The 14,148-nt window shown below is 42.8% G+C and overlaps 1 protein-coding gene and 3 non-coding genes across 5 annotated transcripts in view; 1 reads left to right on the top strand and 3 right to left on the bottom strand.

Annotated features, from left to right (window-relative positions):
* LOC127987501 (protein NYNRIN-like) overlaps positions 1-14,148 on the top strand; it is a 363,443-nt gene that overhangs the window by 35,784 nt on the left and 313,511 nt on the right. The gene's annotated exons all lie outside the window — the stretch shown is intronic.
* Positions 9,051-9,169, bottom strand: LOC127999823 (5S ribosomal RNA). Its single transcript, XR_008172630.1, has one exon. It is a non-coding gene; the product is annotated as a 5S ribosomal RNA (ribosomal RNA).
* On the bottom strand, positions 9,535-9,653 carry LOC127995462 (5S ribosomal RNA). Its single transcript, XR_008168409.1, has one exon. It is a non-coding gene; the product is annotated as a 5S ribosomal RNA (ribosomal RNA).
* Positions 10,012-10,130, bottom strand: LOC127997304 (5S ribosomal RNA). Its single transcript, XR_008170171.1, has one exon. It is a non-coding gene; the product is annotated as a 5S ribosomal RNA (ribosomal RNA).

Genomic DNA, 14,148 nt, shown 5'->3' with positions numbered 1-14,148 from the left:
GATGCAGAAAATCAGCCTGACAAACGATCAGATAAATTCTAAGTCATATTGAAATTGTAATTCCTCTATCTAAACACTAGAGGGAACGTGTGGGTTAGAAATTTCAGGGTACGCCCTGCTTTCTGATTCCAGCTTGCATGAGTGCAAAGCTGCCAACCTGTGGCCATTTCAGATAATGCGCTCTGATTGCTAATTTATAATCCCCTGTGATGTATATTTGAATTGGATGTCTAAATTCTCGATAATTATTTGCATTTACAGCTTTGCTCGTGCGAATATTATTACAGGGAAACAAAAGAATTTTCCCTGCCTTTGACTGTTTACATTTACTTTGAGTTTGGTTCAAATATGATTTGAATTAAAATGTAATTGTTAATAGTGGAAATCTAGATGTGTCAGGTCAACCACTGATTGACCCACTTAGAAGGTAAGCCATCTAGTGGCAGTCTCCTGTTAAATCGACTAACAGACCTCTGTCTTTTCCTTTCTGTTTTGAAACTGCATGTCTACTTTTACCCCTTTTGATTAATCTCACCCTGTTTGATTAATTTCATGATCATTAATGATAACTTACAAGCTATCAATGGTTATTATAGGATATTATTCCGATTTTCCTTTTAATTCTTACATGCTTATTTTAAATTTTGATTTAAACCAGTTTTGAATTTTTAATTTGAATTAAGTTTTCTGCTCAGCAGGTTAAAGACAGAGAAGCAGTACTTTCCCCCCCTTGTGGTGAAAACCAGCTACTCCTCCTCCCTTGTTTCATTACTGTTTTTTAATTTAATGTTTATTATTTTGCTTCTCTCTTTTGACTTAGGTTATTTTGATAATTACCATTATTATCATAAATTCCTTTGTTTTGTTTTATCATGATTAGGTAAAGCTGTTACCTTTCCTCTCTACATATAGTTACTCAATTGATGTTAAACAAACCAAACCTTAATTAACTTTAAGTTTCCTTTGTTCATCCTTTGTGTATTTGATTGTAGAACTCCCTTGGTGATTGGACCGTCATCTCAGGTTTCCAGTGAGCAAGGCTGCCCGATCGGTGTTACCGATACTGGCTGCGAGTGAAACTCGGTCCCTCTTGTCTCAAGAGACATCAGCAATTTTGGCACTCCAAAGGTTGTGCTAAAAGTCACAAGCCGTGCTGTCCTGCGACACGCCAGAGTAACGGAGGACCGGGGACACTGCGGTTCAGTGTTTGGGGAGCACCGGGGAGGTTGACCAAGCCACTGGTTCCCACCTGAATGACTTCAATTCACCCAGGTGAACCCAATGTGATAAAACCCATCCACTTATTATAAACCACAGAATATTAGATATTCCCCCGGATATATTTTAAGTGTTTAACCCTTTTGCTTCTTTAAGCCACACCATATTTCTAGGTTTCCTACCCAGATAGCCCACTCACCTGTTGGCCCTATCTTAAAACCTAGCAGTAGGCTTAGGCCTCCTTATTCCCACTAACACATTGTGTTTCTATTGTTTTCATCTCATTTCAAGTGTTGTTTTTCACTTTGATCTTTTTCTACCCTCTGTTCTGTTGTGATTTGTTTCTTTCATTTCACATGGAGACAGTAACCTGGGAGCCACCAACGAAGTTAAATAGTAGAGCGACCACCAGCAGCCGGTGTCATCACACGACCCGCTAGGCTACTGCCTGTCAAATCTCCATTTCAGGTCCTTCGTTGACCCAAGTTAATTGGCTACTTAACTGTCTGACTGTTTGCATCAGTCAGCCCCAAAATTCTCATAAACGGCACAGCCCGTATGAATATAGCTCGTTAAATGTAGAACGAACTTGCATTGGTCTTTTTGTGTGTGTGTGCTGTGCTTCTCTCACCGACAGAGAATCAGGATGTTCCAGGCATCCAGTCCAGCAGTCCACGGGGGCCACCTCTCGACATGGTTGAAAGCAGTGACGACCCCCTTCCTGCCCAAGGACGCCAGTAACCTGCAGCACCCAGAGCAACTAGACACCGAGCTAGATGAACTGATGGCACGCGATCCAAACCAAAGCGACTACTACAGAGAACTCGCCAGGATCTTCGGAAGCCTAGTTCACATTCTCGTCACCCAGGCACGGCTCAGTGAACGGAGCAACATCGCGGAGGAGGCCTGGAAGGACCAGGCCCCAACCCAGAGTCATCTTGATCAGCTTCTCCTCGAGACCCAGAACCAGCACAAGAAAGAGGACGACACAGATCCAGAGCTACAGAAAGGAGTTGAAAGACTTCACAATGCCCTGCAAGATCTTCGCCTCGACACGGATCAAAGAGAACAGCTGGAGAGAGAAGCCAGAAAAGACCTCACAAAAAAAAAAAAACTCCAGCAAGGTGACGCTCTCCTAAAAAGAGCAGAGACTGAATTGAAAGAAAGAGACTATAAAACCTGGGCCTGGAAAACACACTTGCAAGCGGCCCGAGCTAAATTCAACAAGCTCCAAGATGAACTTGACACTGTTCACACAGAACTGAGACAATCTCACAGATTACAGAGTGGCTGGATCGGAGAAACGCACACCACAAAATTTCTCCCGGGCCGCCACTCCAACCCTTTCAGCCAAGAACCCAGAGCTGGAAAAGGGGGTGTAGTCTCCCTTCTAAGGAAATCACCAGCCAGCTTACAAGAACATCTGTCAATAACGGAGGGAAGAGAACCCTTCCAGAGAACGCATGTCACCAAACCCTGCACTGCTCACAGAGAACTTCACAAGCTAGCCAGAAGCATCTCTACATTCATTCCAGATCCTGCAGGAGGACATGATGTTCATGCTTCTTTACAAGCCATTGACTTTCATTTGCAAACTGTCGCCAACGTGACAGATGTGAACACATTGTACCTGTTAAAAATCACGGCCAGCCGTGATGTGCATTGCTTTCTGGATCGTCAACCAGAGACTGTCAAAGCGTACTACCAGCAACTGCTACAGACTTTGATTCTTGAATTCTCTGATCCAAACTCAGATCATGGGCTCCTTATTGCTATGGACCTCAAACAGGGCCGATTTGAAAACCCACAGACCTTCTGTAGTCAGCTACGAAACACCTACTTCGGAGCATGCAACGAACCAGGTATGGAACAGGATTTCAACTTAAAAACTCTGTTCCTCCCAAACCTACATGCCAGTTGGAGTTTTCATCTCAGAGTCCCAGCGTGTCCCCGTAACAGAACTACACAAGAGTTACGGAACTTAGCCCACAAAGCTTGCACCAAGCAAAAGACTATTTGTGAAAAGACTGTGAAAAACCCCAACGTCTCTGTCTCTGAGCACTGCTTGGAGTTAACCCTAGATGGCGCTCTACAACACCACAGTCACAGACATCTTTACAGAGAGTCAATACCATTCCAAGCCAGCAGAGGGCAACACAGTGCAGCCACGTCTGAGACAGCAGAGATCCTGAGGGTGCTGAAAGATCTTCTTCACATGAATACTCGCAAGGAAGATGAGCCAAGCACCCAGAACACTGCCCGAGCTCCACAGTCAACAGCTACAGCTAACTGAACGAGACAGCACAGGTCCTCACACCAGGTACCACAAACACAAGGTACCAGAAAATGCTGTTTTGACTACCTGCCTTCGCAGCGAGCTACACAAGACCGGTCCTCATCACCCACCGATCGTCCCACCTGCCCTAATGCCAACATTCCTGGGCAGCCCTGTCAAAAAGGGGGTGGGTCAAAAAGGAGTCAACAGGGAAGACCTGATCGACACAGGATTAAACCTGACGGTGATCTCATCTTACCTTTTCAAAAGACTCCAATTTGAAGCTAAGAGACAAGATCGAACTCTTACACCTCAAACTTATGAACTGAATGTACAGGTGTACAGACAGGATGACATCCAGTTTGAACAGGTTGTTTCCATTCACCTGACATTCGTTCCGATGAGTCTAATACATCCCATGTATGTCCCACCAATGAACACTCATACATTGCTCATCGACAAAGACCTGCTAGAACACTTTGACCCTTTTCTGAACTTCAAACAGCTAAAAGACTTTGCTCAAGTGCGAGAACCTCTTTCTCTCCAGCCACACAGGTTGCTAGAGCCAGACTGTCAGGTCGCAGAGGTCACGGGAACTCCCACAGAGCCAGACGGTCAGGTCACAGAGGTCACGGGAACCCCAGCAGCCAGCCATGAGTACAACGCCCTAACAACAGGCCCAAGTTCAAGCCTCTGTACCTTAGTCAACAAACAGGGTACGGTGGTACCAGCTTACACCAAAGGGGTCGCTGTTCGGCTCAACCTGCAAGGTGGTCAAACCTTACACCACACGCTGGGTTTCTTCCAATCCTCACCTGAATGTGTGGAACTCGGACTCACACTTGCAAACAAGCATGTCAAACACCAACACCTGTTCCAGCAATGTGATAACATCACAAAAACACACAATGTGATCGTGTACTGGAAGAAGGAAAAAGGACACTCAAAGTTACCAAGTCTAGACGAGGACTTTAAAGATCACACTGACACCCTTGCCAAAACTGGCACACTAAACAACATTCTGTGGTCACTCCCAACCCACCCACCCACATTCAAGGTTGAAGTGATTACACACAGCACAAGAACTTTACTAGCTAAACTGCCTACCTCAGAATCGCTTACGCAGGCTCCGTTGTCTACACAGACCAACATAGCGGACATGCGGGCTTCTGAAACCTTGATAATGACTTTGTTTTACCACCTCTCAGACCCCTCCATCCACCCTGGCAACCAGTCTGCAACCAGTCTACAGTCACTGACAACCAAAGCCCCAGACCACTGCATGATACACAAACCATGCTGCGTGCACAGAACAATATTGTGGGTTGTGCACCGTCTGACATCACAATGCCAGGGCGTGTAATGCCACGGAGCAAAAGGGGGATAAAGCCAATATATTTCCATGACGCAGCATGTGCTGCACCACGCAGCACCAGAGCCACTGACAAAACACTGAAGCAAGCGTCATGCCAGCAGCAAGATGTGGCAAAACATGGGCGAGGGCGAGCTAAACCCAGTCACCGCCCACGAAGCAAAGAGACTGTCCTGTCCAACCAAAGACAGGCCTTGTTTGTTTCTTTCTCCCCTTTCTCTCTCTCTCTCCCTATTATCTGTACCAGGATGCTGCTGTGGTTTGCCGTGCCGTGCTGTCAGCCAAAGAGAGGACAGCTGCCACCGAGAAAACCGCTGAGACTCCTGACTACCGATGACAGGGCACACTACCCCAGCACTGTAACCGAATACAGCTGTACAAGGTTCCGATGGAGAGAGGACTCCCTCACTCACACTGAGGCCGATGTCAAACACCTGTTCAGCCAACATGAGAAAGTGACGGTTACACAAATGGAGTTAGGTGGACACCACCACCGCTCCAAACAGTTCCCGGGAGCTTTGCTTAGAGCCGCTGCTGCTGCCGCCAGAATGTTTAACATTGTTATGTCCAGTGTCAATGCAGCGAACCAGACTGTAAACTCCTTGAAACCACTGTTTACTGTCTTCCAGAAGAACTTTACCCAGACTCAGCTGTTTACAGCATTAACAACAGCCATGCTGTGGGAGGTTAGCTCCTCCAATGACAGCCTAACCACGAGTAAAACCCCACCGTACATGATATCTTTAAGCCTTGTGTTAACTGTGCTGTCTTACGCCATCACCATGCCAGCTGACCTGCTACAAATACACCTGGCCAACTTTCTGGATAGCGCCTTCCTACGGCACGTAAACCCCAAACAGAGAGAAGTGAACGTGCTCCTGAACCAACTCATCAGCGAGTCAAGCCAAGTCTACAGACCTAAAGACATTGTCAGTGTCAGGATGTGGAAGAGCAACACCCACACCAAAACACACATTCCAAATGTGGTGGCCTACCACGAAAGCGACACACAGCTGTACCTGGCCCCAAACATGCACATGTGTACTTTAACCAAAAACATTCATTATCTCTGCCTTAGCAAACCCTTCCTCAGACACATCTCTGAAGGAATCTGCGAGCTGCAACCCTGGGTCAGCGATACGCGCTGCCCTGCTGAAGCCAAGCTTCGTACACAAGTCACAGAAACGCAAGCAGAGATTGTGGGTAACAGATGGCTCGTCAACGCTCCTGTGCGCTCAGCTATGCTGACCTACGACCAGCATGACACCGCCACCCGTGCCAACCTGCTGGACCAAGTACTGAAAGGTACCACCCAACACATTGACATTACTCCTGTCGATACAGCCCTCCAAGCACTGTCTCGACAGCCCATTCTGAACCAGTCATCTGCGGTCCTAGCCTGGACTGCTGCCAACACTGCACGGTGCATCTCCACCGTCATTGGTCCCACCCTGACTCTGGGCGTGACCTTCATCCTATACAGGATACTCAACGAGATGCAAACCTCTACAGCCAAACTCACGACAACTATGGCTGGAGGTCTCTGATGGAATCCCCGGAAAAGGGGGTGCCAAGTCAAAGACAACACCGAACCTCATCAAGCTGAGTCCTCAGCTTCAGGAACCACCTGCCATCATGACCCACCTGCTACATGACCACCACGATTCACCTGTCATCTGCCCATCCTGATGATTGCCGTCCGATGATGTCCACACAGGGACTTCATCTGACGAAAGGGGGAGATGTAACAGATATGCAGGTCAGCGATTCATGGGTTAAATTCTGTTTTATAAATTCAGACTGTTGGTACTAAATGCCAGCCTGGCTGGACTTAAATTACTTTACGATACCCATGCGAGCCTCAAAGGATACCTGAAACCCCCCCCAAATTCCTTAACACACACACACACACACACACAAAAAGAAACCTTTCTTTTTGTTCCTTACTTTTGTAAGTCCTTTATTAAATATGTATTTTGAATGTTTGTGTATTGCATAAAATGGTTAATCCTGGGTAAATGGTTAAAGTGCTGACTTATAAGTGGAAATGCTTGATTTCAATCTTATACTTTCTCAAAAAGAAATGTTCTGCAACCCCCACACTCCTTGGTAGCTCGTAAAATTTTACGACCACACAGGACCACAGGACAGGAAACCTAATCCTTACAAAAGAATGATAGAATGTACTCAAATGTAGTCTTAATGTGTATAGTATTGTTTTTGCGGTACATTAGAGGTTTCCCATATAAATTGGGAATATCTGCAGTGTTATCATGTGTTAATCAAATCTTTAAATGTGTGTAATTCTGCATTTGAATGTATCTTCATGTTTTGATCATTTGCACATATTAATTTTAGTATCTGTGTAATCGTCATGCTTTGACAGACCCATTTATCTAAAGTAAAGTAATGAAAAATGTATTATTCTGGAATTACGAACGTGCTAGAATATCCCTGATGAAATCGGACAAGTCCTAAATCATTAGGGTGGGTTGTTCCCAGAGACAAAGGAACTTTCCCGCCGCTTCAGATCGCGGATGTTCATTGGGTGGTTCACGCGAAAAGAGGCGTGAACATCTCAATCTATAAGAGTCGACCGAACAAGGTCCGCCTCTCTCTTCTTCTCGTTCTCCTTTCTCGGACACGCTGCTCTCCAACGTTGCTTCCGCGCGGCCATAGGCCGCAAGGAAGACGAATTCTGGAACAATGTTTGTTGAACCTTTCAAATACCGCGCGAGGACAGAACAAAGGACCACGTGCTCCACGCTCACGCCAAGCGCAGCGTGCATGCGCGTCACATGGCCTCCGTTTCATGGCACATGGCTGTTTCAACGGGAACAGCGCGTAAAGCTCACAAGCTCGACGCCGATCTCACGCCACTCACAGGGGCCACCTTTTGCAAGTATCACTTTCTCTATGGAGATTTAAATGCTGCTTTAAAGTGTTGTTATGATCCGATTTGTTGTTGGCTTCTAAAAGTTACTGACTATGATTTTCATACCTGAGCTCCTTATGTGATCCCATTCTACTTCTCTCTCTCTCTCTCTCTCGCTCTCTCTCTCTCTCTCTCTCTCTCTTTTATTTGGATTCCGTTATGTCTTGTAAATGTTTATTGTCTGTATTTTCGTACGCATATTTACTCTGTGTGATTTGTAGTTTGATGTATTACTAGTTGAATTATTAAAAACCCATATATAAAATGATTGGCTTGGACTCCACCCACTCACATTACGAGTCACTGAAATGTTTTGGTCTTTAGCTACAAGCTTTAAATTTAGAAACTAAATTTATCATAAGGATAGGATAATATTTTCATGGCCAGAGAATACTTTTCCTTGAATTATAAGGCGTGATAACTTTATTGAAAATTGATAGGTCTACAGTGGTGTGCTGGACATACCACGGTTTGATCTGCAGTAATTTACAGTAAGAGATATCACAATAATTGATATGAAGAATGTAATATTGACATATTAATGAGTAAGTTACAGTGCCCTGTGATTATTTATTGTTATAGGCAATTGAGATATTTTTCATAATCAAATTTAATGTAACTGTCATCTGAGATATATATTAATCAAATTCCTGATTAATTATTCAAATTCCCTATATATCATTTGAGTTAATTACTACGTAAAACTCATTGTTGTTACAATTTCAACTGAACAGAGATGACATAGCTGAATTCAATGATGAACTGCCTTTAACTATCATTTTGCATTATTGAGACACTGTTTTCCAAATGAATGTTGTTCAGTGCTTTGACGCAATGTATTTTGTTTAAAGCACTATATAAATAAAGGTGATTGATTGATTGATTGAAGAGAGGGCTATTTAAAGAACAGCCAATCTTATCGCCAGTACATTATATAAGTAGGAAAGAAAACCCAAAAGCTTAAAGCACCTGGTATTCCTAGGCAGTCTCTCATAAAAGTACTAACCAGACCTAAACCTGCTAAGATTCAGAGATCGGGCATTGACTCATTGACTTTTTTTTTTTTTTTTTTTTTTATGAAAGATTATTATATAATTCGTGAAATTTTCCAAAAAGATTAAAGCACCTGGTATTCCCAGGCAGTCTCCAATCCATTTACTAACCAGGCCCAAACCTGCAAATATCCAGAGATCGGCATTGACTCTATTTTTTGGCAAAATTATTATATACTAAGTGAAAAATTTCCAAAAAGCTTACAGCACCTGGTATTCCCAGGCGGTCTCTCATCCAAGTACTAACCAGGCCCAAACCTGCTTAGCTTCCGAGATCAGACGAGATCGGGCATAGCCAGGTTGGTATGGCCGTAAGCAAAGTCTGCTGCAAAGAGAGGGCTATTTAAAGACCAGCCAATCTTATCGCCAGTACATTATATAAGTAGGAAAGAAAACCCAAAAGCTTAAAGCACCTGGTATTCCTAGGCAGTCTCTCATAAAAGTACTAACCAGACCTAAACCTGCTAAGATTCAGAGATCGGGCATTGACTCTTTTTTTATTTTTTAATAAAAGATTATTATATAATTCGTGAAATTTTCCAAAAAGATTAAAGCACCTGGTATTCCCAGGCAGTCTCCCATCCATGTACTAAGCAGGCCCAAACCTGCTAATATTCAGAGATCAGGCATTGACTCTATTTTTTGGCAAAATGATTATATACTAAGTGAAAAATGTCCAAAAAGCTTACAGCACCTGGTATTCCCAGGCGGTCTCCCATCCAAGTACTAACCAGGCCCAAACCTGCTTAGCTTCCGAGATCAGACGAGATCGGGCATAGCCAGGTTGGTATGGCCGTAAGCGAAGTCTGCTGCAAAGAGAGGGCTATTTAAAGACCAGCCAATCTTATCGCCAGTACATTATATAAGTAGGAAAGAAAACCCAAAAGCTTAAAGCACCTGGTATTCCTAGGCAGTCTCCCATCCATGTACTAACCAGGCCCAAACCTGCAAATATTCAGAGATCGGGCATTGACTCTATTTTTTGGCAAAATTATTATATACTAAGTGAAAAATGTCCAAAAAGCTTACAGCACCTGGTATTCCCAGGCAGTCTCCCATCCATGTACTAAGCAGGCCCAAACCTGCTAATATTCAGAGATCGGGCATTGACTCTATTTTTTGGCAAAATTTTTATATACTAAGTGAAAAATGTCCAAAAAGCGTACAGCACCTGGTATTCCCAGGCGGTCTCCCATCCAAGTACTAACCAGGCCCAAACCTGCTTAGCTTCCGAGATCAGACGAGATCGGGCATAGCCAGGTTGGTATGGCCGTAAGCGAAGTCTGCTGCAAAGAGTGCTGCTGAAGAAGTGGTGCTGCTCTTCTGTCTAGAAATATGGCAAATAGTCTTAGTGTTTATACTTGACTAACTGGGGCCCAGGTCAGGAAGCAGACAGACTGGCTAAACCGACCGTCTGCTAGCTGCCTCCCGTCACAGAGGTCAGTTAATTCTCAGCACATAGAGACTCTTTCACCTAGATATCACACTATAGAGACTGTGTCTGTTCCCCGAACTAGAAAATACAAAAAATGTCCAAACCAAGTTAAGGTTAACAATTTAATTGAGGTTCAACAAATAAAAAACAAATGCAATATGGATAAACAAATGATAAAGATTGGCTTATTGAATATCAGATCCATTTCTACGAAAACACTTTTTGTAAATAATATGATAACTGATCATAATATAGATGTGCTCTGTTTGACAGAAACTTGGCTAAAACCTGATGATTACATTATTTTAAATGAGTCCACCCCCCAAGATTACTGTTATAAACATGAGCCGCGTTTAAAAGGCAAAGGGGGAGGAGTTGCTTCAATTTATAACACCGTTTTTAGGATTTCTCAGAGGGCAGGCTTCAAGTATAACTCGTTTGAAGTAATGGTGCTTCATATAACATTATCCAGAGAAACCAATGTTAATGATAAATCCCCTGTTATGTTTGTACTGGCTACTGTATACAGGCCACCAGGGCACCATACAGACTTTATTAAAGAGTTTGGTGATTTTACATCCGAGTTAGTTCTGGCTGCAGATAAAGTCTTAATAGTTGGTGATTTTAATATCCATGTCGATAATGAAAAAGACGCATTGGGATCAGCATTTATAGACATTCTGAACTCTATTGGTGTTAGACAACATGTTTCAGGACCTACTCATTGTCGAAATCATACTCTAGATTTAATACTGTCACATGGAATTGATGTTGATAGTGTTGAAATTATTCAGCCAAGTGATGATATCTCAGATCATTATTTAGTTCTGTGTAAACTTCATATAGCCAAAATTGTAAATTCTACTTCTTGTTACAAGTATCGAAGAACCATCACTTCTACCACAAAAGACTGCTTTTTAAGTTATCTTCCTGATGTATCCAAATTCCTTAGCATATCCAAAACCTCAGAACAACTTGATGATGTAACAGAAACTATGGACTCTCTCTTTTCTAGCACTTTAAATACAGTTGCTCCTTTACGCTTAAGGAAGGTTAAGGAAAACAGTTTGACACCATGGTATAATGAGCATACTCGCACCCTAAAGAGAGCAGCCCGAAAAATGGAGCGCAGCTGGAGGAAAACAAAAGTAGCATATCCTATAGAAAAGCATTAAAACCTGCTAGATCTGATTACTTTTCTTCTCTTTTAGAAGAAAACAAACATAACCCCAGGTATTTATTCAATACAGTGGCTAAATTAACGAAAAATAAAGCCTCAACAAGTGTTGACATTTCCCAACCCCACAACAGTAATGACTTTATGAACTACTTTACTTCTAAAATCGATACTATTAGAGATAAAATTGCAACCATTCAGCCGTCAGCTACCGTATCACATCAGACAGTGCACTATAGACCCCCTGAGGAACAGTTCCACTCATTCTCTACTATAGGAGAGGAAGAATTGTATAAACTTGTTAAATCATTTAAACCAACAACATGTATGTTAGACCCTATACCATCTAAGCTCTTAAAAGAGGTGCTTCCAGAAGTCATAGGTCCTCTTCTGACTATTATTAATTCCTCATTGTCATTAGGATATGTCCCCAAAACCTTCAAACTGGCTGTTATTAAGCCTCTCATAAAAAAGCCACAACTTGACCCCAGAGAACTTGTTAGTTATAGACCAATCTCGAATCTCCCTTTTCTGTCCAAGATACTAGAAAAGGTGGTATCCTCACAATTATATTCCTTCTTAGAGAATAATGGTATATGTGAGGATTTCCAGTCAGGATTTAGACCGTATCATAGTACTGAGACTGCTCTCCTTAGAGTTACAAATGATCTGCTCTTATCATCTGATCGTGGGTGTATCTCTCTATTAGTTTTATTGGATCTTTGTGCTGCGTTTGACACAATTGACCACAACATTCTTTTGCATAGACTTGAACACTTTGTTGGCATCAGTGGAAGTGCATTAGCATGGTTTAAATCGTACTTATATGACCGCCATCAGTTCGTAGCAGTGAATGAAGATGTATCATATCGATCACATGTGCAGTATGGAGTACCTCAAGGCTCAGTACTAGGGCCGCTACTCTTCACGCTTTATATGTTACCCTTGGGAGATATCATCAGGAAACATGGTGTTAGCTTTCACTGTTATGCTGATGATACGCAGCTCTATATTTCCTCGCAGCCTGGTGAAACACACCAATTTGAAAAACTAATGGAATGCATAGTCGATATAAAAAATTGGATGACGAGTAATTTCTTACTGCTAAATTCAGAAAAAACAGAGGTGTTGATCATAGGGCCTAAAAACTCTGCTTGTAATAACCTAGAACACTGTCTAAGACTTGATGGTTGCTCTGTCAATTCTTCGTCATCAGTTAGGAACCTAGGTGTGCTACTTGATCGCAATCTTTCCTTAGAAAGACACGTTTCTAGCATTTGTAAAACTGCATTTTTCCATCTCAAAAATATATCTAAATTACGGCCTATGCTCTCAATGTCAAATGCAGAAATTTTAATCCATGCATTTATGACTTCAAGGTTAGACTATTGTAATGCTTTATTGGGTGGTTGTTCTGCACGCTTGGTAAACAAACTACAGCTAGTCCAAAATGCAGCAGCAAGAGTTCTTACTAGAACCAGGAAGTATGACCATATTAGCCCGGTCCTGTCCACACTGCACTGGCTCCCTATCAAACATCGTATAGATTTTAAAATATTGCTTATTACTTATAAAGCCCTGAATGGTTTAGCACCTCGGTATTTGAATGAGCTCCTTTTACATTATACTCCTCTACGTCCGCTACGTTCTCAAAACTCAGGCAATTTGATAATACCTAGAATATCAAAATCAACTGCGGGCGGCAGATCCTTTTCCTATTTGGCGCCTAAACTCTGGAATAACCTACCTAACATTGTTCGGGAGGCAGACACACTCTTGCAGTTTAAATCTAGATTAAAGACCCATCTCTTTAACCTGGCATACACATAACATACTAATATGCTTTTAATATCCAAATCCGTTAAAGGATTTTTAGGCTGCATTAATTAGGTAAACCGGAACCGGAAACACTTCACATAACACCGTACTTTCTACATCATTAGAAGAATGGCATCTACGCTAATATTTGTCTGTTTCTCTCTTGTTCCGAGGTCACCGTGGCCACGAGATCCAGTCTGTGTCCAGATCAGAGGGTCACTGCAGTCACCCGGATCCAGTACGTATCCAGACCAGATGGTGGATCAGCACCTAGAAAGGACCTCTACTGCCCTGAAAGACAGCGGAGACCAGGACAACTAGAGCCCCAGATACAGATCCCCTGTAAAGACCTTGTCTCAGAGGAACACCAGGACAAGACCACAGGAAACAGATGATTCTTCTGCACAATCTGACTTTGCTGCAGCCTGGAATTGAACTACTGGTTTTCGTCTGGTCAGAGGAGAACTGACCCCCCAACTGAGCCTGGTTTCTCCCAAGGTTTTTGTTCTCCATTCTGTCACCGATGGAGTTTCGGTTCCTTGCCGCTGTCGCCTCTGGCTTGCTTAGTTGAGGTCACTTCATCTACAGCGATATCATTGACTTGATTGCAAATAAAAACAGACACTATTTCAACTGAACAGAGATGACATAGCTGAATTCAATGATGAACTGCCTTTAACTATCATTTTGCATTATTGAGACACTGTTTTCCAAATGAATGTTGTTCAGTGCTTTGACGCAATGTATTTTGTTTAAAGCACTATATAAATAAAGGTGATTGATTGATTGATTGAAGAGAGGGCTATTTAAAGAACAGCCAATCTTATCGCCAGTACATTATATAAGTAGGAAAGAAAACCCAAAAG

This window comes from Carassius gibelio, chromosome B22, assembly GCF_023724105.1.
Source record: "Carassius gibelio isolate Cgi1373 ecotype wild population from Czech Republic chromosome B22, carGib1.2-hapl.c, whole genome shotgun sequence".
Lineage (NCBI taxonomy): Eukaryota > Metazoa > Chordata > Actinopteri > Cypriniformes > Cyprinidae > Carassius > Carassius gibelio.
The sequence above is the reverse complement of the archived record's forward strand: the minus strand, read 5'-3'. Positions and strand labels throughout refer to the sequence as shown.